Raw genomic sequence first — 22257 nt, 5'->3', positions numbered from 1 at the left:
GCCGGCGCCGTCTCGCCTCGCACCTCCGCGCCGGCGACCGCGCCGCTCCGCCCTCGTCGCCGTCCGGCCTCGCTGCCTCCACCGGAGCTCCCTTCCCCAGCGAGCTCTCCCTCCTACTCCGACCATCTCCATCCTCCGGCGATGCTCCGGTCAACCTCGGTTCGCGCGCGCCGCCTGCTACAGTGCCGGATCCCGATCTGGATCTGGAACCTCCTCGGTTGACTTTTCCCCTCAAACCCTAATATTTTTTGCTCTTTTTAACGCATTATAACTTCATCATCGTAGCTCCGATTCGTGCGTACAGCATATCAAAATGTTCGTTCGACGAGTACATCATTTAATCTCATTGCATCATTTTCATTTGAGCTCATCTTGATGCCCGAAATGCTGTTGGAAGAGGGCTATGTGATGATTATGTCAGATCTGTTTCAGCAAATGGCCTTTTGTCATTTTTGCCATGATTAATGTGTGCATGCTATGATCCTGAGCTCTACATTGTTTTATTATATGCCATGCCATCTTTACAGGGGTGTCTGCCATGTATTTTTGTGATATTTGTGGTGACTAGCACAAGCATGCAAAGTAGCGTAATCGCTAATGCTGATTTTAAGGACTTACAATTTCATTAAGTTTTTGTCCTGATTTTTGTTGTTATGCCATATGTTCATGTTGTTTCCTAGTGATCCGTGCCTCTTTTGAGGATGATCAGTAAAGATGTTTTGTTAATATTGTGGTTCTCTATCCATCCATGTCTTTGTTTGCATTTATGGAGCACCCTAACTTGAGTCAATCGAGCTCTACTTTTGCTATAAAATGATCCTGGCAGATTGTTGACATGTTTAGCAATTTTGCCGAGGTTATTGCTAGTGATCCGTGCATGCTATGTTGTTGTTCTTGCCATGTCTAGCTCCTATACTATGTCTTCTTGATGGGTGTATGCTTAGTTTGCCATGCCATGCTCTGTAGTGAATGCATCGAGCTCGTAAACATGCCTACTCGTTAACTGTTTTGCATGCTCCAGTTTTTCACTAAGTCTGAATCTGTTTATGTTTTTGCCATGTTCACATGCTTGCAAATGTATTTTCTAATCCCTTTTGGCTCAAGGTCACTAAGGGACTTTTGTTAAGTGCTTTGAGTAGCCTCATGCCATGCCTCGCCTTGCCATGTTAAGTTCCTGTAACTTGTAGTCTTCATGCTCTAAAGTGTGCTTCCTGATGATAAATTCTAAACTTGTGTTAATTTCACCAAGTCTGAAACCTGTTATCATTTGCACTTTTGCCATGCTTGTTTGAACCTGTTATTGAGTGAATTAGCCGTAGCTCAGTGTTCATCTTTTGTCAAGCTTCATGAGTGGATCTCTTCCATGTATTTTGTTGTCATGTTTGAGTGCTGTAGCATATTTATCTTGATGCATTTAGATGGCTACTTGCTGTTTATCGCAGACCGGTGCCATATTTATTTTGCTTGCCATTTCCAAACCGTGCATCCGATTCTGGTGATCTTTATATCGATTTCAACCGAAATCACCTCACCTCTCCAGTGGCACTCTTGGATTTCCATGTTGAGGTCAGGTTCAATCATTCCTTTCCAAATCATGCATATGCACCGCATACCGCATCCCGCATATCAAAACATGTTCATGTGTTGGTTGTTTACTATGTTGTGTGCTTTCTTTCCGGTGTTGCTTCTTCGGGTTGGTTCCGGTAACTTCGTGTTTGTGAGGATCCGTTCGGCTCCGTTCGTTTGTCTTCTTCATGGACTCACTCTTCTTTCTTGTGGGATTTCAGGCAAGATGACCATACCCTTGAAATCACTTCTATCTTTGCTTGCTAGTTGCTTGCTTTTTTGCTATGCCTATGTGGTGATACCTACCACTTGCTTATCATGCCTCCCATATTGTTAAGCCAAGCATCTAACCCACCTTGTCCTAGCAAACCGTTGTTTGGCTATGTCACCGCTTTTCTCAGCCCCTCTTATAGCGTTGTTAGTTGCAGGTGAAGATGAAGTTTGTTCCTTGTTGGAACATGGATATTTTGTTGGGATATCACAATATCTCTTATTTAATTAATGCATCTATATACTTGGTAAAGGGTGGAAGGCTCGGCCTTATGCCTGGTGTTTTGTTCCACTCTTGCCGCCCTAGTTTCCGTCATATCGGTGTTATGTTCCCGGATTTTGCGTCCCTTATGTGGTTGGGTTATAATGGGAACCCCTTGACAGTTCGCTTTGAATAAAACTCCTCCAGCAAGGCCCAACATTGGTTTTACCATTCACCACCTAGCCTCTTTTCCCCATGGGTTAGGCCAGCCCAAGGGTCATCTTTATTTTAACCCCCTCGGGCCAGTGCTTCTATAAGTGTTGGTCCAACCCAGAGCACCATGCGGGGCCGTCCCTTGGCAACTTGGGTTACGTTGGCTCCCGTACGCTTAGCTTATCCGGTGTGCCCTGAGAACGAGATATGTGGAGCTCCTATCGGGATTTGTCGGCACAACGGGTGGTCTTGCTGGACTTGTTTTACCATTATCGAGGATGTCTTGTAACCGGTATTCCGAGTCTGATCGGGTCTTCCCGCTAGAAGGAATATCCTTCATTGACCGTGAGAGCTTGTGATGGGCTAAGTTGGGACACCCCTGCAGGGATTTGAACTTTCAAAAGCCATGCCCGCGGTTATGGGCAGATGGGAATTTGTTAATGTCCGGTTGTAGAAAACCTAAAGTTGATCTTAATTAAAATACATCAACCGCGTGTGTAACCGTGATGGTCTCTTCTCGGCGGAGTCCGGGAAGTGAACACGGTGTTGGAGTAATGCTTGACGTAGGTTGTTCTAGGATCACTTCTTGATCATAGTTGTTCGACCGTGATTTTGCCTTCTCTTCTCGCTCTCTTTTGCGTATGTTAGCCACCATATATGCTAGTCACTTGCTGCAGCTCCACCTCACACCTTTTACCTTACCCATAAGCGTAAATAGTCTTGATCGCGAGGGTGTGAGATTGCTGAGTCCCCGTGACTCACAGATACTTCCAAAACCAATTTGCAGGTGCCGATGTTATTGAGCAGGTGACGCAACCAAGCTTAAGGAGGAGCTCGATGAAGATCTTCCCTTTTGTGTTGTTTCGTCCTAGTTGATCAGTAGTGGAGCCCAGTTGGGGTCGATCGGGGATCTGTGTAGCATTTGGGGTGGTCTTCTTTTATTTTGGTTCCGTAGTCGGACCTTGATTGTATTTGGTTGATGTAATGCTTTATTCATGTAATTGTGTGAAGTGGCAATTGTAAGCCAACTATGTATCTCTTTCCCTTGTGTATTACATGGGTTGTGTGAAGATTACCTCACTTGCGACATTGCTTTCAATGCGGTTATGCCTCTAAGTCGTGCTTCGACACGTGGGAGATATAGTCGCATCGAGGGCGTTACAATGCAATCCCGGCGGCGCAAGGTGCTATCGGCTGGCAGTGGCGCTGTGCTGTGCGGGCGCGCTTAGAGCCACGACGGCTACACGGTGGGTGGCCCATCCGTGGTGGCCAGAAATGGGGCCACACGGTCGTCTAGGGTGGCACGGGGCAGCTCCCCCGATGGCCTGCGTAGCTCCGACGTCCAGTATCTTGCAGGATCTAGGGTTTTGTCGGTAGTAGGTGGCGTCTAGTATCTTGCACAATCTAGGGTTTCGCCGGTAGTGGGCCTCGCCATTGTTTCTTAGTCAGATCCAAACGGCCGGATCTGGCGCGTGGAGGCCAGCTACTCAGGCGGTCCGCTTCGGTTGGGTGCCACCCCGACATTGCATGGTGGGCTGGCCTGCGAAGTGATGCTGGTTAGAGCCGATGATCCTCATTCCCGTCCATGGCGGGGCTGGATCCAGAGGGGATCTGGCACCCGTTGCCATTTGTCCTCTGCTCGTGGGTCAGCATCTGTGTTGGCTGGCCCTGATCGTGGTGGAGCTATGACACGACGGTTCTGCCCTTGCGTTGTCTGTCTGAAGGTGCTTGATTTTCGGCGGCCTGGTGCCCTGACGGTGATGGTGTGTCTCTCCTGGATGCCAGGGCGATGACCTTGGATGTTGAGGCTACACAGTTGGCTCTGCAGCGAGTAGCGTTGCGGTAGTGGTGGCGTCTCCTTTTGGGCTATGAGGGTAGCAAGGGGAGGGGTAGCGGATGATCCTAGTGTCATTGTGGCTTTGGTGGTGGTGGCTCCCTGGTCTCGATCTCGAGGCCTTGCGCTAGTGGCAGTGGTCCCCTCCTCACATATCGGGTCGCAACTTTGGCTCCGCAGGTGGCACTTGTGAGAGTCCTAGCAAAAGCTCCACGCTCGGGCGCCGCCGATGGCAGCGCCTACGAGTTTCACTTCCTTCTTGGATGCATTGTTGTGGGTCCCCTCTTGATGCAAGGGCTCCGGGTGAAAACCATAGTCCGTCCTTTTGGGCACTACGGTGTCACTTGGCATCATCACCATCTTGAGGGTGTCAGTGCGGAGCCCCGGTCCCTTTTGGTTGCAACCGGCCAGCGACTTCGAGCATGCCTTGTCCTGGACTTGTAGCATCCTCGACTCTAGCGTGGGATGGTCTAGTGATCTCCTGTCATTTACAGTGTCTCTGTGGTATCTGTTCTCGGTCCTTGCTATATCCTTGCAGAAGCTGAGCTCCATGGCCCGGAACAAGGAGGCTATCTCAACGGTGAGTTGGCCCTTTCCATAAATGGCTCGGTGTGTTCGGTACTATGGTGTACGGTGGTTTCTCGAAGTGGTGAGGGTCCAGTCCTATTCAATAGTCTTGGTTGTCTCTTGTTAGGTGTTGCATCTCCTGTTTTCACGCTCGAAGTGGGGTAAGGTGCACTTGTGCCCTTGCTCAGGTGGCATACTATTTTTCTTTGACCTCCTTGTATGAGGGTTTCCTTACCACTTTGTATCGGTTTGGCTGTTTGGGTATATATATAAAGCTGGGCGAAAGCCTGTTTCGAAAGAGGTGTATATACTATAACTTGTCAAAACTATCATATAAATCCAAAGGCAGATAACTTTAGGCTCTTAGGCTTTAAGCCTGTTAATGCATGACTCTGCTTGCTAGCATCCTTCACTTGTCACTACAAACATGTTTTGTGCTGAATCTTGTCGCTTCGTTTTTGTGGAGCCATGACTCGCTACGGACGATTTTCTACTGATATTTACATTTCTCTTCTACAATTAGTGGGAAAGACTTGCAAGTATATCCTGTGGTAGCTATCCTGGAAAACTTCATTTTTCATTAATTAATCATGTCACATTACTGGGATATCCCTCCTATTCTGTATCATGTCACAACACTATTATTATGATTATGATTATTATTATTATTGTTGTTGTTGTTGTTGTTGTTGTTGTTGTTGTTGTTGTTGTTGTTGTTGTTGTTGTTGTTGTTGTTCTCCTTTTTATTGGCAATTTCCTTAGATTAGCAATGAAGCATGATCAGACTATTTTTACACGGTTCAATCATTGTACATGCAAAGTCTTATACTTGTTTGTCTACTCGCAGCTTGTGGACTGGTTTGGCAACGTCTAGCACCACACCAGGGTGCGGAAGTACCTGACCTGGGAGGAGTAGTCACCGATTATAGCCAAGGGGAGGCCATGGTTCGGGCTGCTGGAGCTGCTCAGGAAGCACCCGGAGCACTTCGTCATTAACACAAAATGGAAGGGCAGGGCGATCTCAGAGTTCGTCTCGCTGGTTTCCTTGCTATCCTAGATGGAACCAGACCAGCGAGGCTGTGTCTAAGCTTTTCTTGTGTTTCGTTTTGCACCTGTAGTGCAGTTTCCAGAAGGCCGGGTGGTGTCCTGATTTGTGTATGAGAGAGCAATCAGTTAGATGGAATTGCTGTGATGCATTGTATCCCGAGTTTCTCTGTCTTAGCTCTGTAGTGTTGAGAATGTTGTGTGGAAACTTTGACTTTTAAGTGGTATTCAGTTTGTATCTTTTCATATTTGAACTACAGAACTTAGCATGTCCTTATCGCCCGACATGGCAGCCTGTCGCAGTGAGGCGGTGGCGCACTGATGCTTGGACCATGGTGCAATGCCACGGTGGCTCCCAGCAGCAGCAGCCAGCATGGTGCACTGTATCCCGAGTAATCTTTTTTAGAGCAACGAGCTTATATTGTCAAGTCAACATGGTTACAGACTTACAGTCATGTTGGATGCAATCTTACATGAATAAAACAGAACCCAGAAAGGGCCTTAATAGTCTGGATCAGTTTGAATTTGTTGATATGAGCTGCTTTGTGGTAATATGAGCTGCCATATGGGCACCTCTTTTTTACTCCCTTCTAATTTGGAACGGAGGGAGTAGAAGAAAAGAATATAAAAGAGAACCAACAGATCATCCATTTGCTGGAGAATAGGCATCCATCCTTCAGACTCACTCACAACAAGGTCCAAGGATTCAGGGGTGAAAGCAACGAGGACCAGGAGGCTTCCAATGAGGAGCAGCAATGCGCGGCAAAATATTTTGTTTCGACTGTTTCAGAATACAATCTGAACAGAAAATGCAGAACATAACAGTGTAGGAAACCCTGAATTTGCGCGTCTTAAATCCTCCACTGCCTCTGGATGTAGTCTCCAAGAAATATAACAGCAACAGAAACTCCTCTCCGCAGCTAGCAAAATTATGTTCAGATGCAGCGTATGCAAAAAATGAAGAAAACAATCTGTTCTGCTGCCAGCACAATGCCATTCTGCTACCTCAACGCGGAATGCATCCGAGGGACATGTTTGCAAATAAATCAAAGATGTACAAATTTTGTTGGCGAAAAGAGCCCGCTGAACAGAATTTGGAGCAACCAGCACTAAGGCATTTTTCTACAAACTAGAAGGGAGGGAATTCGTAGAACTAAATGTACTCCCAGCCTGTACAAAATTAGGCTCTGAAATAGTTGAGGGGACCAAGAATAGTCTTTTCCCAAATAAACACGAGCAAGATCTAAATCAGTTAGCAACCATAAACATCGTATGGCTAAATGTCAATATGATATTTCTCCCAAATAAAAACCCTCCACATCAATTCAACGTTTAAACACAGATAAGTTGCGCTTCCTAGATATAAAGCATTGAATGATACAACAAGAACTGCAATGATTAGGCTACTTCCTGGCCATAGCCGACTTGACGACATTCAATATTCTGACATAATGGTGGAACAAAACAGATTGCTTGCCCTCCAAGCCATGACGGCTGGATCAGTTACACCCAGCAAGATTATTACATGGGCTGCCCCCAATCACCAAGTCGAAGCCGCCAAATGTAGTAACGTATGTTGCAACTTGATCATCAGTAAGAGATTTCACATCATCAATCTCAATCAGTGTGCCCGTTTGAGTCTGATTCCACCAATCCCTGAAAATCCTCTTACTAGCTTTGTCTATTTCAACAGAAACCACTGTCCTCATGTTCATTCCCAACCTGTGCAAAGCTACCTCTCCTCCTCCAATACCAGTGAATAAGGACAGCACATTAACACCATTGGGAAACATGCCTTTTAGCACTGACAAGTGGTAAGCAACAGTATCAACATGGAATGAGTTGCCTAGAGATTTGTATCTATTTGTGTCGCCGAGTCCCCTTGTGTGGTCCTTTGGAAAACCAAGTAGATATTCAATCTCTTGAGGCTCCAATCGAGCAACCTTATTTTTTCCGACCCAGACAAGATTGTACCTTTTGCACTGATCGATGACATACTTTTGAATACTTTGAGATGGTGGAGTGCCCGCACTTGCAAGAGCACGCCCAATCTTTCCAGTCAGCGTTGGACCTGCCACACCTGTTAGCAAGCAGTTGAACTGTGTTCTCTGATCCCAGGAAGGCCACCACTTCTTGTAACAGGGGAATGCCTCAAATATGGTCATTGGAGGAGAAGGAAGAAGAGGTGCTCTGTTCTCAATAGGCAAGTTATGTATGTAGCCTCTTTTCCTTGCAGCTGCACACAAATGTTTGGAATCTACAAACTCAGGTTGAATGTCATACAGAGATCTTGAAATGGTCGCCCATACACCTGTGAGAGCTCTAGCCACATTTTCGTAGTAGAAATAAGGTGGTCCCATATCTTGTTCAAGAATCGTTCTAGTCATCCTAACTGATGATGGGCTATAATTGGGCAGGTTAAATCCAACCATTGGATTTGGAAGAAGCATCTGTTCATCATGGTTGCAATCCAAAGAGGGTTGATTGCTCTGTCCAGTACATCCACATCGCTTCCTTTTTTTCTTTCTCTCTTCCACCAACCTTTGCTTTCTTTCACCCTCCAAAGAATCGAAGCATCTTCCCGTAACCTGCCACAAATGTACACGTATTGCAATGTTCTTTACATCAAACTGAGAGAACAAAAAGATCTTCTTATTCAAATGTACATTAAACCACAAAGTACCTGATGGTTAGATAAGTCCAAATTTCCTGCAACCCGTGATGCACTAATCGAATCAACTAATACAAAGAGATCACCGTCCACACCTAGGAAAATTTAATCAGAAATAAATTATCATAACGTGCCTTATCCATGGAAAAAATAAACATCAAGGCAATAGTTTAAAATAGAGCCACACCACATCTTATAATAGCCATATTAGCTTCATCTTCAGAAAATCCCATATCTACTAATGAGTTGATTTTCTCGTCCTTCTCAGACATTTCTTGTAAAAAATCCTGCACAAAAGTATAATGAAAACTAAGATTGGAAAACACTTAATACATATTACTGACTACTTAATGCCAACTAAGGAAATACAACTACATAGCGACACATATAAGGCTAGAGGAAAAAGGGGCCCCACAACTAATAAATGATCAAGAAACGAGTAGCACCTACTTCCCCAGAAATAAGACAAAAAAATTGAACGAGAACTAAATCGATGAAATAATTTAGGAACTCAACTTGTTATTCTCCGGTGCTATTTGAGAGTGACATTAATACAAAGTTACTACATGCATGAACGGTGATGCTCATCATAGGTTTACGCTTGAAACTACTAGCTTTACCAGCAAGATAAAGTATTGGTTGTGCTGGACTGGAATAAACTGAAGGTACACATCTAGCTTTGTTACATGATGTATAATGGTGGTGAAACAAAGTCATCTGGTCTCTTCATGACACTTTCATGGTTTTTTTAAAACATATTGATGATAAGGCAAATGCATGTCTTCACAAGAACATGATGATATTCCCATCCACCTTATTTCAGGTTCATTGGTTGCTAGCAATCAAGACATATCTTTTTTTCTGAGCAGGTGTAATAGAGAACAAACACTCCATATGCTCTCCCTACTTGTTATTTTCAGGCATTCCATATTTCTAGCCATGAATAGGATTGAACCATACAATATTCACTTTGCAAATTTTATTTGCGTAACTAATATAAAATTCAGCTACAAGATCATATATATTACATTTCAAGATTTCTAAATAAGTGACTTCAGGTATTCAACTCTCGCTGAAAATTTATTTCTTGACCCCCTCAGTTTTCTCAGCTAATAGGTTTACACGTTGATCTTCTTGAAACATTTCTTGGGGTGAGTTTGATATTCTTTTCTAGTACTATGTTCACATTGCGTCACTGAGAGTAAAAAAAAAAGAATCCTGAACTATGCCATTCAATTATTGAAGACCTTATTCTTCCTAACCTACATGCTATTCTTCCTAACCTACATGCTAGTTTCCAACCCTCCTTTGATTCTACAGTTAAGTGATGAGATAGGGTGCAGCACAAACTTTACTCTAGTCAAGGATATAATTATATATATCCACCTATATGCCTGCATCTTTCTTCAGTATTCACAATTATCAAGTTTCGCTTCTACTTCTTTCCGAACTCTTCTCAGATCACTCCGACTGTACACTATAGCTTGGACTACAAAATAAACCAAAGGGCATAATTGGTGCGCAAATTTTGAATTCTTAAAGTTAGAGCGCATGTGGCATGTGTATATGTTCTCTTGTTTACACCACATGTAGTATGATTTGCTCATAGCATCATAAATCCTCTGTTAGGCATAAACACAAGTTTGTGTCCAACTAGAATTACTAGTCCACCTAAGATTAGTTTTCCTAGCATCTCGTTCATGAGATAGCTAGACTAGCCTAGTATATATACATGTACCCAGCCCCTTGTAAACATCAACCCATGAAAAAGCAATACAAAGTATAGAACAGGCTCCACACGAGCCTGTGTGGCCATCAAATCCATCGATCTGAGTTTTTTGTCATCAAGTTAGGTAGGAGTTCCGGCGACAGCGCCGAAATGAATCGATCGATCCAATCTAGAGCTAGCTCCACGAAAAGCTTACGCACAGGAGGTTTTGGTGAGACAAACACGTATTCCTACTAGCTAGTCTTCATCAATCAAGCTACTAGCTTGTGTGCTTGTTTGAAGCTAGCTTTGCACGTACATGTTGCTCTTGGTGTGATTTGTTGAAGTGTTTCAAAACCAACATCCTCAAGTCACATGTCTTGTAGTAACTAACATTTAAATGCATAAGAACTGAAGAAAAAACAGTGATGTCTAACAGAAATATATTTTCTAATTCGTCAAAATTACAAACAAGCAACACAACAATACACTCAGTTTCTACTCCTTCACAACCTCTTTGAGTACTTTGAGGGAGGCATTGGTCTAATGGTAGTCAACCTCATATCCTATATTAACTCTTACATGATAAAACTTTAACATGATGAGAATGCTTTTAAAAAAAATCAGGTGTTCCAATTTCATTCCGCAAGTCTACACTCATGAAATGCTAGGATAAAAATAAACAAAGCTCAAACAATATGTAAAGGGGCGCGCAAGGTATGCATGGGAAATAATTCAAATATATCATCATACCTCATCACTATAATCACCAAAGTTGGGCTCTGTATCACCAGCATCATCATCACCATCCGAGCTCTCAAAATCAAGATCATCACCATCTTCAACTCTATGGAGGGTGCAGCCAGAAGTAGAGACGTTACCCAATGTATCTTCATCACCTATTGCCTACAGTTGACATCACCGATCCCAAGTCTTTTGAGAGACTTTCTCTTGTGCATGATACATATGATCCTTGCCATCACATAGCAAGAGCTCCATTGGATAAATTTAGTAATAACACCCATGGACACATACCTTATAGGTCAACAGTAACTCAAGCAATGCATTTTCGTCACTATGCCCTGAAAGGAAAACCAAAAGCCTTGATTAGATGGACGGTGCAAACACAAATAAGACAAATTAAATGAAATTTGTTACTTCTATTATTACCAATCTCCTTGATGCTTGTCACGACCATTTCTTTTGGGAAACCCATTGCCACATATCTCTTGACTAAAGAAGGAGATGACCCTTCCCCATTGGCCCACCCATTAGAACTCTTTTGATAGTTGCACAAACCAATATCACATTATGATCTTAATAAAAACAAGGTATGGCTAGCTATTGTACTTAAATACACAATCAATTACTACATGACGTACCAACGAGGACGGGCTAGGAGCATCGAAGTTCCACAAGTCCAGAGCCCATGAGGGTTCAACATCATCATCACTTATCCCCTTGTCACGGCCATCACGATCACTCCTCTTAGTTAAGCAAACACGAATCAATATTGAAAGCAAACCACAAGGAAATCAATTGTAGAGAAAAACAATAATTCTATCATGCACTATCACATCAGTCGCAAGATATCGCAAATGAACTTTCTGGCACGAAACAAGTATAGTAACTCGATGTTAGAGTTAGAACACATTAAAAAGTAAGAAGAAAAAACCATCTATTTTATTTGAAAATCTCCCCTCCAGCATTTTCACATGAAGACAATGCTAAAGTGCAAACAATATACACTTAGTACAATTAGAAATACTATAGTTTAAATTTATAGGGATGCCTAATTAACTGAAGTGTGCTAGCTTTGTACGAAGGATAGTCTAGTTAGTTGAACACTTTATGCGTAGCATGGCTATTTTATGTTGGGGGGGGGGGAGTGATCAGGTTGGTAATTCTAAAAAGATGATCAGATAGACAAAGTTTGCCCATTATCACCTGGATTATGGTTTGTAACCAAACATGCACTAGTGCAGTACAACTTGATGATGCTTGCATTAAATGGATAAACAAGGTAATTTCCAGTCTAAATGTATATATAGCTCAAATGCATGAGGTGAAGTGCCAGATAAGTAAGAATTTTGTACGATATAGATAGATCAATATAACATAAATTAAACCACACAATTCCTTATTAAAGACTATCAACATGTTTAAATACATGTTTGGTCAAAGGTCCGCCAGCCAATGTCTCATCATGGATAAGACATAGTCGAACATTTTGAATCTATTATATACTAAAAGTCTAAAACTACTTGATGGGTTAACTAGAGAAAAGATAGCCATGCTAGAAAATCACACATAAAAGCAAAACATCCAGCCATTAATATACTACTCTTTTTCAATCAAGAAAGCATAACCATTAGATCATCATAACTACAACTAAGTCAACTATGGGCCCATATTATTTGACTCACAAACACATTGGACATAACAACAAGAAATATGCCATCTTTCCTTTTTATTACTCTATTCTAGTGCAGACATCACACTACTATCTTAATAATAACAAGTCTTGGCTAGCTCTTGTACTTATATACAAAATCAGTTACTACCTGAGGTACCAGCGTGGACGGGCCAGGAGCATATAAGTTCCTCAAGTCCGGAGCCCGTGAGGGTTCAGACTCAACATCACTTTTCCCTTTATCACGACCATCACTGTCGTTCCTAAAGCCCTGTGAAATTAGTTAAGCACACATCATTCAATATTAAAAGCAAACCATTAGAAAAGAAATTGTAGAGGAGAGCAATAATTCTACCACTAGTAGAAAACAGGGCTATGGTCCAGGCCGGGTCAGCCCATTAACGTGTCTAGTCCTCTCTATACGTATGTATAGTACGTAGCGTCGACCAAGCACGGACGTAAGAGAGGACACTTCTCTCTATTAATTATAGCTAGCTAACACAATATATGAAACACCTAAATTAACCCCCCAAAACCCCCAAACCCCCCCCTTTAAAAAAAAACAAAAACCCCAGCCACAGAAATGCTGACGCGTGGATGCCTATTGGTCCCGGTTGGTGCCACCAACCGGGACCAAAGGGTCTCCTGCCTGGGCTCTGCGCACTGCCCACGTGGAGGCCCATCAGTCCCGGTTCTGGATTGAACCGGGACTAAAGGGTCGGGGCATTAGTACCGACACTTTAGTCCCGGTTCAGGAACCGGGACTAAAGGCCCTTACGAACCGGGACTATAGGCCCTTTTTCTACCAGTGCCCTGCACTATAACATCATTTGCAAGATATCACAATTGAATCTCTAGCATGAAATTCGTATAGCACTTTGTAACAAAACTGTAAGCTAATGCACAAATAATATACACAAATACAATCAGAAACAATATAATTTCAAGTTATAGGGATGGCTAATTGGTTGAATTGTGCTAGATTTAAAATACCACAAGAGTAGATCATATTATATGTAACAGGGCTATTTTCTGGGAGGAAAATGATTAGGTAAATCCAAAAAGGTGATCAGATTGACCAGATTTGCCCATTATCACCAAGAATAAGATTACTAATTAAACATGCATTACTGCAGTACAATTTGATGATGCTTGCATCAAATGGTTAAACAAATGTAGATTGCAGTCTCAACGAACAACTCAAATGGATGTTGTGAAGTGCCAGGGAAGCTAGAATTTAGGACCATATAGGTGGATCCGTATAACATAAACGAAAACCACATAGTTCCTTCTTAAAGACCATCCATGTGTTAAATGCAATGTTTTGGTCAAATGATTGCCAATGTGTCATCATGGACAACAAATAGTCAAACATTTTGAATCTATAATGTACTAAAATTACTTGATGAGTTAACCAGAAAACGATTGTCATGCTAGAAAATCCCACAAAAATAAAAATAAGTCAACCATTAATTGGCTAGTATTATTCGACGCTTTTCTGTCTATTGCCATGCAGATCACCTACATCTCGTGAGCCACATTTTTGTTCCTCGTACTTCCCCACTTAGGCGAGTAAAACATGGGTAGCACACCCTACTACACATAACTCCCTCCAACGATTATTCTATTGTGTGTGAGCAAGAAAGCCAAACTGCCTAAAAAAACTATAAGACCATGTTTCGCTATCTTACCATCCTACATGGAAACACAATAACAAAGTCGTAAGCCTTATTTGTGCATACATGAGGCAATCTCGATTTGTAGTAGCATACAAGATAGAAGATAGGGATCATGCCCAAGGTTCACATACACGTGTAGGATCGGCAAGCTATGCCATCCACATGTAAGAAGTAACCTGTGCAGGTGCCACTTCGGTCGGCGTCGTTGGTGGGATGTATATACAAGCCAGCTAATTATACAAAGTCTTACTTTCTAGCCAATTTCATGAGCTATTGACAAAAGAAGACATACACTTACCATTAGCATGAGAGAAAACATGTATACTACTTAGTGTTTGATTGTTCTTGAGTGAGTCTATCTACCAACTTGCTAAATCGGTGTGTTACCCTTGGTAGCGACGTACTTTAAGCCACGAGCGTCCTATGGAACTTGGTCGTCCGGAGTGCATGGAGATGAGCAGTCCCTTCTCAGCACGAGAATAATCGATATTTCACGGGTGGATTTCACGGGTGGACCCACCATATTTAATCCTTCACTTGATTCTCTATGGCTTCCGAATCAGGAAAAGGCCAATTGTCGGAAATTGACCATGCTGATGCGCGCACATGAATTAGCAATGCCCCTAGGAACAATTGGCGGGAGCAAGAAGGCAGTTATTCAACATTTCATTGGCAAGAGAGAAAATATAAAATACAGTCCATCCTGTTTGATTGATCTTTACCTGATGCGTCAATACAACTTACTTTCATTAAGTGCTGAAAAAGCGAGATCAACTCTTTGAACTATTAAAATACAGTTGTTGGTGACGCCGTGATATTCATCCACAACACTGAACCTGGACACGGTGGCCTGCCGCTGGGAAGACCATGACACGAGGGCATCGCCAAGGTAGACAGAGAAGAAGGACATCTTGTGACGTGTGTCCGGGCAGCCAATCTAGTCCACGTCGCTAAAGGTGGGAAGATCCAAAGTCCATGAGGTGCGGAGGTGCATTCCGAGAGCTGGCGTGCCATAGATGTAGAGGAGCACCCGGTTGATTAGATTCTGGTGACACACACGTGGGTCTTGCATGTGCAAGAAAATATGTTGGACAACATACATAAGCTCAGGGTGCGTGATCATGAGGTACTGGAGCGCTCCGACGAGGTTGTAGTAGGCGAAGGGATCGTTGACACCAGGGTCGTCTGCTTACGACAGCTTGCCCTTGTTGTCGATGGGACTGGGCGAAGGCTTGCAGCTATCCATGGTGGTGCACTCGATCACTTGCTCGGCATACTGCTGCTGACAAAGGAAGAAGCCAGTAGCAGTGCAGGTGACACCAATGCCAAGGAAGAAGTGTTGTCGCCCCAGGTCCTTCATGGCGAACTCGCCAGTGAGCTGGTGCACAATGCATTGGAGAAGAGCCAGGGAAGATACCGTGAGCACGATATCGTCCACACAGAGCATAAGGAATGCAATGTCGGCACCATGCGCCATCGTGAATAGAGAGGAGTTAGAGCATGTGGCGGCGAAGCCAAGGGTCTTAATGAAGCCGACGAACCGCACAAACCAGGCATGTGGTGCCTGTTTTAAGCCATAGAGGGACTTGGCCAGCTGACATAGGTGGTCTGATTTGGTTTCACCAACGAAGCCGGCCGGCGCTGATGGAAGCCGTAGATGACCCAGCGCGCTTTGTAGCGCTCGAGCGGGTCATCCGTGTGCAATTTATGCTTGAAGATACACTTGTCGGTGATTAGGTTGGCACCAGGCGGGCACATCACTTAGGTTCAGTTAAAGACGAGGTGGGTATACTCCTCGCACATGGCCGCGAGCAAGTTGGGACCGCGAATGGCCATCCGAACCGATCAGATGGGAATAGGGGAGATCGACGATGTGGAGAAGGCAATGGCGGCTTCCTAGTACCGCCCGTTTGGCCAGAAAACGCTAACCTGAGCTCGCGTGACGACCAGTCTTGGTGGACGCGGTGGGGGAGCACATGTGACAGGTGGTGAAGCCGCGGCACCGTCGGATGTCGATCCGACGAGCATGCTTGAATCGGGAAGTAGAGCCATATGAGTCATTGATCACTGACCCAACGCTACCATTTGAAAGGCGAGAACACGCACCGAGCGACGAAGAAGCGGGCCTGCCCGATGGAGATTGGATGCACATGCTTGAATCGCCTGAGGGTGCGGGTTGTGCGTTGCGGGACGACAGAGAACAGGGACCTCCAAAACCGTCGGAGCTGCTGGCAGTTGCAAGCGCGGCATAGGGTTAGTTGCAATGGAACGGGCAAAGGGAAATATTGCCTCACCAAAGAGCACATGCCGCGAGGTGAGAACCTAACAAGAGAGCGGATCAAAGCAACAGTAGCCGCGATGATCTGATGGGTAGCCGAGGAAGACACATGCGATAGAGCGGACATTGAGTTTGTGACAAGTAGTGGCCATGGTGTTGGGGTAACATTGTAACATAGACACCCAAAGACACAAAGAATGATGTAGCGAGGAGCGATGACGAGTCGCAGTTCATGCGGAGTGCAGGGCGCATTGGCATAGCACGGCCGCCGGTTCGGGAGGTAGGTGGCAGGGTTGAGTGCCTCGGCCCAGAAATGTGGCGGCATGATGCGTGATATAGGAGCGGGCAAACATTGTCATTGAGGGTGCCAAGTGTGCGTTCTACCTTGCCATTTTGGTGACTCGTGTAAGGACATGCGAGGTGAAGAACAAAGCCATGTTTAGAGAGAAGAGAGCGGACAATGTGACAATCAAACTCTCTATCGTTGTCGTTTTGAAAATGGGCAGCTGAAATTGGGTGCGAAAGTAGGCATAGAACTCGCGGAAAATGGGCAGCTCGTCAGACTTGTGTCTGAGAGGGTAGGTCCACACATAATGAGTGTAGTCATCAAGCACAACTAAGTATAACTGATAATCAGAGATGCTTATAATAGAGGACGTCCATACATCCAGATGCAGTAGTTGATGAAATACTGATCAACCCTTATGCTCTGGTACAATGTTAAGGAGGAAACTGATTTGAAGACTCAACGTACTAATTCATTTATCGGCAGGGCAATATATACATTTTACTCGGCACGCCACTACACTGACAAAACTGTGTTGTGTACTGGTCCATAAATGTAACATGCATAAGAATAGCAGGTGGCATGCAATGACAGCTGCATGCTCTCTATGGGACAGCCGGGTGGTAATAATCCATTATGTTTCTTTACCAAGTGCAGACAACGAGCAGTAAACCCCTTCTTTTTAAGAAGCCAACGAGCAGTAAACCGTTCGCTCGGTAGGTATGGCAAATTGATACAGCACCACACCGGCCGACCGCCAAAGAAGCACGTTTTACTCCCTTCGTTCCCAAATACTTGTCTTTCTAGGCATTTCAAATGAGCTCAACATACGGATGGAGTACATGGCAACGGAAGGAAGGCCCCCCTACTACACTACGTATACGGTGTTGAAATCAGAAAGCAGCCAATACATCATCTATCTATTCTACTCCGGTGGAAATCCCACACCGACCACCACCGCCATGAAACAAGAAGGATTCATGCATGTCCACCAAGAACGGTACCGGCGGGCACGTAGTGAGCGCGGCCGTGGATCCGGCCGACCTAGCTACTTTTAGAATAAACGAGGTTCTCACGCACCAGGGACGTAGCTAGCTGCTCGGCGACCACGACGACTCTGCGCCGGCGCCGTTGGTCTCGTGGCAAATAAATCAAACATACAAAAATAAAACTAAAAAGGAGGGAGGAAGGACGACGTACCGCCATTCTACTTCACGCAGACGTATGCAGTGCCCTCCGACGACGGGGAAGCACCTCACTGTTTCCTGCGGCCACGGCGAGGCTCCTGACTGTTTCCCTGCGCACTTGCAGCGAAAACTAGACGGGTTATACGCAGATTACACGTACGCCATCTCCGCTTTGAGGCACATATATATAAGCGGGGATTAGAAGCTGTAAAATCATGCCAGTATTATTTCCATTAAAACCTACATCTATTAATATATATATATATATATAATTTATTATTATTAATGTTATTAATAACGTATTGTTATTATTTCCAAGGATAAATGGCGGTAACTTTATAAAATAGTAAGTAGTAAAACTTTTCTTTCTTTGGCTAATAATACCTACCTACTCCCTCTCCCCCGAATTAATCGTCTTAGATTTGTCTAGATACAGACATGTTTTAGTTTTAGATACATTCGTATCTAGACAAATCCATCACAATTAATTTGGGATGTAGGTAATACTATATTATTATTATTATTAATAATTTTATTAATAGTGTTTTATTATTATTTCCAAGGATAAATGGGCGTGACTTTATAAAATATACAGATTTTCTTTGAGCAATTTGGTTGAGCCACATAGCCTGGCCATTAATCTTTGATTTTAAGGAGTAAGATAACAAAGAAAAATGTTACATAACACTTGGTCAGACACGGTACAACCTTCATCCATCTGACATGCCGAAGTTAAAAAAAAATCATCCATTTAATTGAATTAATTGCTACATATTCTAAAGTAAGTGCACTTTTAAATTGAGATATGTACAGTAGGGAGTTGCATCTTTTTATATGTAATGTTGCAAAATTGTTTATTTCAGAAACTAAAAGGCTTGGCCTATATAAATTTATCTCAAATTGATAATCTATTTTTGAATTCTTATAAGGCCATGGACAAACTCAATCACATGTCTTTCCCTTACGAGTTAAGCAAGGGCAAAACATGTGTGTGATGTGTGAGACCCAGCAACGTACTAGCTATAGGGGAGAAAGCTTAGCATGTCACAACAAAAGCATTGATTCGGAACACCTTTGTTTGTCCCTAAAAAAAAATCCTTAGTGCCCTGGGACAGGGCCATGGAGCAGCCCTATGCGGACAAGAACATAACCTTTTCTACAAAGTCCAAGTAGAATCTTCAGTTGGCTTTCCCATGAAGAATTTTTGTGTGTGCGGCAAAGCAAGCACTTCTAGATGCTTCACTTGTTCCTTTCTTATGGTTTCATGACATAAATAAATGAAGGTGAGATGATTCAAATCCAATGATAGGGTGTACTAACATGATATACTGTATGACCAACCCACCAACTTAGTATCGGTGATCGCTCGAGAGAGACATGTTCCAAACTTTAATGGCACATACTGATCTAGTGCCACGTACAATCGACCCACCAATATTTTTTCAACCAACACTTCAACTCAGCATGATCAATACAACAAGGTTGTTGTCAGTAAAAATCACTAACGAGGTTTCATCTTAATTGATAACGTAGATTTGCAACAATGTTTACTTAATAATTTTCAAAAGAACTTTGTAAGATTATAATTCTTGAGAACATATTCTATATTTGATTTATAGGATTCTAACTTTTAGGAATTTATAGGTTTGGTAGGGTTATAATTGTTGAAGATTGATTTGTTCTTTAATATGTTAGAATGATGTGGTCTAGGTCTGTGTAGTCACACTACACAGCACAAAAACACATGTGAGCGGGATCATAGAACAGCCAAACTCAAGAATGGGGGATACCATTGCTAGATCTAAAGAAAAATAGATAAAACTAATGCTACTTCTGTTTGCAAACAGGGAAACTCTAGAAAGCATGTAGTCAAACTTGTCTAACAGTGACTATCAATTATAAACACTAGTACAAAAATGCTACCTGTGGCGTGCCAAAACCATGTTGGTGGTGTGCAGCCCCCACACCACGAATGATGTGCCACTGATAAGTGTTATTGGTGGCATGGTAGGCCCCACACCACCAGTAGTGTGTGTGTGTGTGTGTGTGTGTTGAATATATAGACACCACTAGTGATTATGAACAGTAGTGGCGACACATGCCACTAATTGAGTTTACAGGCAACTGAACTATACCCCAACGGCAGCGTTTTCTGCATACATGGCATCGTATTCAATTAACATGGCAAATAATATGATTATCAGTGTAGACGTTTGCGTATCATAATTACATGTCAATATAGAAAGAATGGACTTAACCATAGTAAGTAATAGAATTTGGAAACTAGTTTGAAATAACGTTTATTAACACACAACAACAATTAAAAGAGTAGTCAAGATGATAGATAGCCAGGCAAGTTTGGAACAACGTTAACACATAATGACATGTAACTGAGTACTCAAGACCCCATCATTGTCCTCTCCTATTACATAACATAAGCATCGTTTTGGTGTTCTTGCCATGCCATACTAGCGGGGCAAACATCAGCACGGCGGTTCTGTTGCTGTAACCAATCGGATATCTCCTCCGGGCTTGCTGCACCTTCTTTGAACCACTCACATGGGCGTGAATTACATCCCGGTGGATGATGATCTCAAACTTATGTTGGATGCATATGAACTCATCACTGCGATCTCCTTCTGAGACTTTGATCCATTGTCTTCCCCCACGTGAAGACGTTAGATTGCTTTGAAAACATGTCTCCCTCCCATACATATGCATACAATGGTGAATGACCTAGTAGCCGTCCGTCTGACTATTTTTTGGTTGCTGCATGCAGATGAAGTCGGCTTTGTGCCTGAAGCACATGATGCTATTTTTGTTCAACTATTGACAATCATTTTTATGACCCCTCCCTTGAAATGATATCCGAAGAAAGCTTCATTGAGTAGCTTCTTGCACTATTGCGGAAATGCTTACACAAAATTTTAGTTGGCGCACTACTTTCAATCAATGCCACAATTAATTTTCTGAAATAGTGGTGGCATGTGACAGACCACTGGTACTGTCACTAGTGGGGGCATTTGGGATAGGTGGCAGGCCATTAGTAACTTATGCGTACATAAGTGTTCGCAGCCTCTCTTTGTTCCTCCCATGATTTCACTTCCTTTTCCAATTCTTTTCTTCTCTCCATTCAATTCTCATTAGCTAGCTCCTCTTAGTTTTTGGTCTTCCTCTCCTAGCTATGTGGCCGGTAATGGACCCATCAGAGCTTCGAGAATCGACACGACCCCACATGCGAGCCCATGTTGGCCGAGATCTGAAATATTGAGGCTCCACCGCCTTGGCCGAGCTACGCTCCGCCCCCGTTAGCTCGGCCATTAGGTCACCACCGTGGCTTATGCAGCGAGCCATGTTTGCAGGCTCGTCCCACTGCAGCAGCGCGTCCATTTGATCCGGCGGCAAATCCAACACCACCAACGACAAAGCGGTCCAGAATCCAGCAAGGCCACCCGTCCTGCTTTGCGGCTGCCAATTCCCTCTTGATATGAGAACTACATACACACCATGGAATCCACAACAAGAGTTCTTCATCTGCGCTAGCCATGGAAAGGTATATGATAGAAAATCTCCCTTGTTTCAGGAAACTAGCATGCATACGAACTCACGTTGCTCACATCATTATGTATAAACATGTCCAGAAAGGAGTCTCTTGCAACACATGGACATGCGTCATCTCGTGAAGAATTACGTAAGTGAGTTGCTCAAATACTGCAATGGACCTATGACACAACAACTCGACGAGATGCAAGTAAAAGATGATGAGATGCAAGCCCAAAACAACGAGATGCGAGAATAGATCAAAAAATTCTAGAAGGCACGATACACAATTTTAGCTTGTGTTATGATTGGGCTCGTACTGCCAGACGAAGCAGTGATGACATTTCTTCTTCTGTGAGTCATTGCAGTGATGATGTTGTTAGTTTAGGCAATTAGCTAGATTGAGTAGCAATTAGTACTTATTGTTCAGCCTTCAGGTCGGTATTATGTTTTCTTAGTAATATATGTATCTTGGTTGACTGAAATAAATAAAAAAATACTGAAAAATAATCTTAGTAATACCTAAGCTAAAAATAAACCTAAATACAAAATAAAATCTAAATAACCTAAATAAAATATAAATTAAACATTAAAATATTACTTAAAAGTAACCTAAGTAAACCTAAAATTACAGTAAAAAATAGGCAGGGAAATAATAATACTAAGTAAAATTAAAAAAGAAATAGATTACAAAATAGTAATACACTAAAATTTTGTTTTAAAATTAATACTGGTGGCATGGCGCCCACCTACCTTCTCCACTAGCAACGTGGGCCGCTGGCCAAAGGCCGCACCTCTC

At 43.2% G+C, this 22257-nt stretch overlaps 2 pseudogenes; one reads left to right on the top strand and one right to left on the bottom strand.

The window, feature by feature from the left end:
* LOC119273209 overlaps positions 1-5709 on the top strand; it is an 8817-nt pseudogene extending 3108 nt beyond the window's left edge.
* A 1390-nt stretch (positions 5710-7099) lies between these two features.
* LOC119272955 lies at positions 7100-15644 on the bottom strand (annotated as a pseudogene).
* Positions 15645-22257: the final 6613 nt, after the last annotated feature.

This window comes from Triticum dicoccoides, chromosome 3A, assembly GCF_002162155.2.
Source record: "Triticum dicoccoides isolate Atlit2015 ecotype Zavitan chromosome 3A, WEW_v2.0, whole genome shotgun sequence".
Taxonomy (NCBI): domain Eukaryota; kingdom Viridiplantae; phylum Streptophyta; class Magnoliopsida; order Poales; family Poaceae; genus Triticum; species Triticum dicoccoides.
Note: the sequence above shows the minus strand (reverse complement) of the source record. Positions and strands in the feature narration are given on the sequence as shown.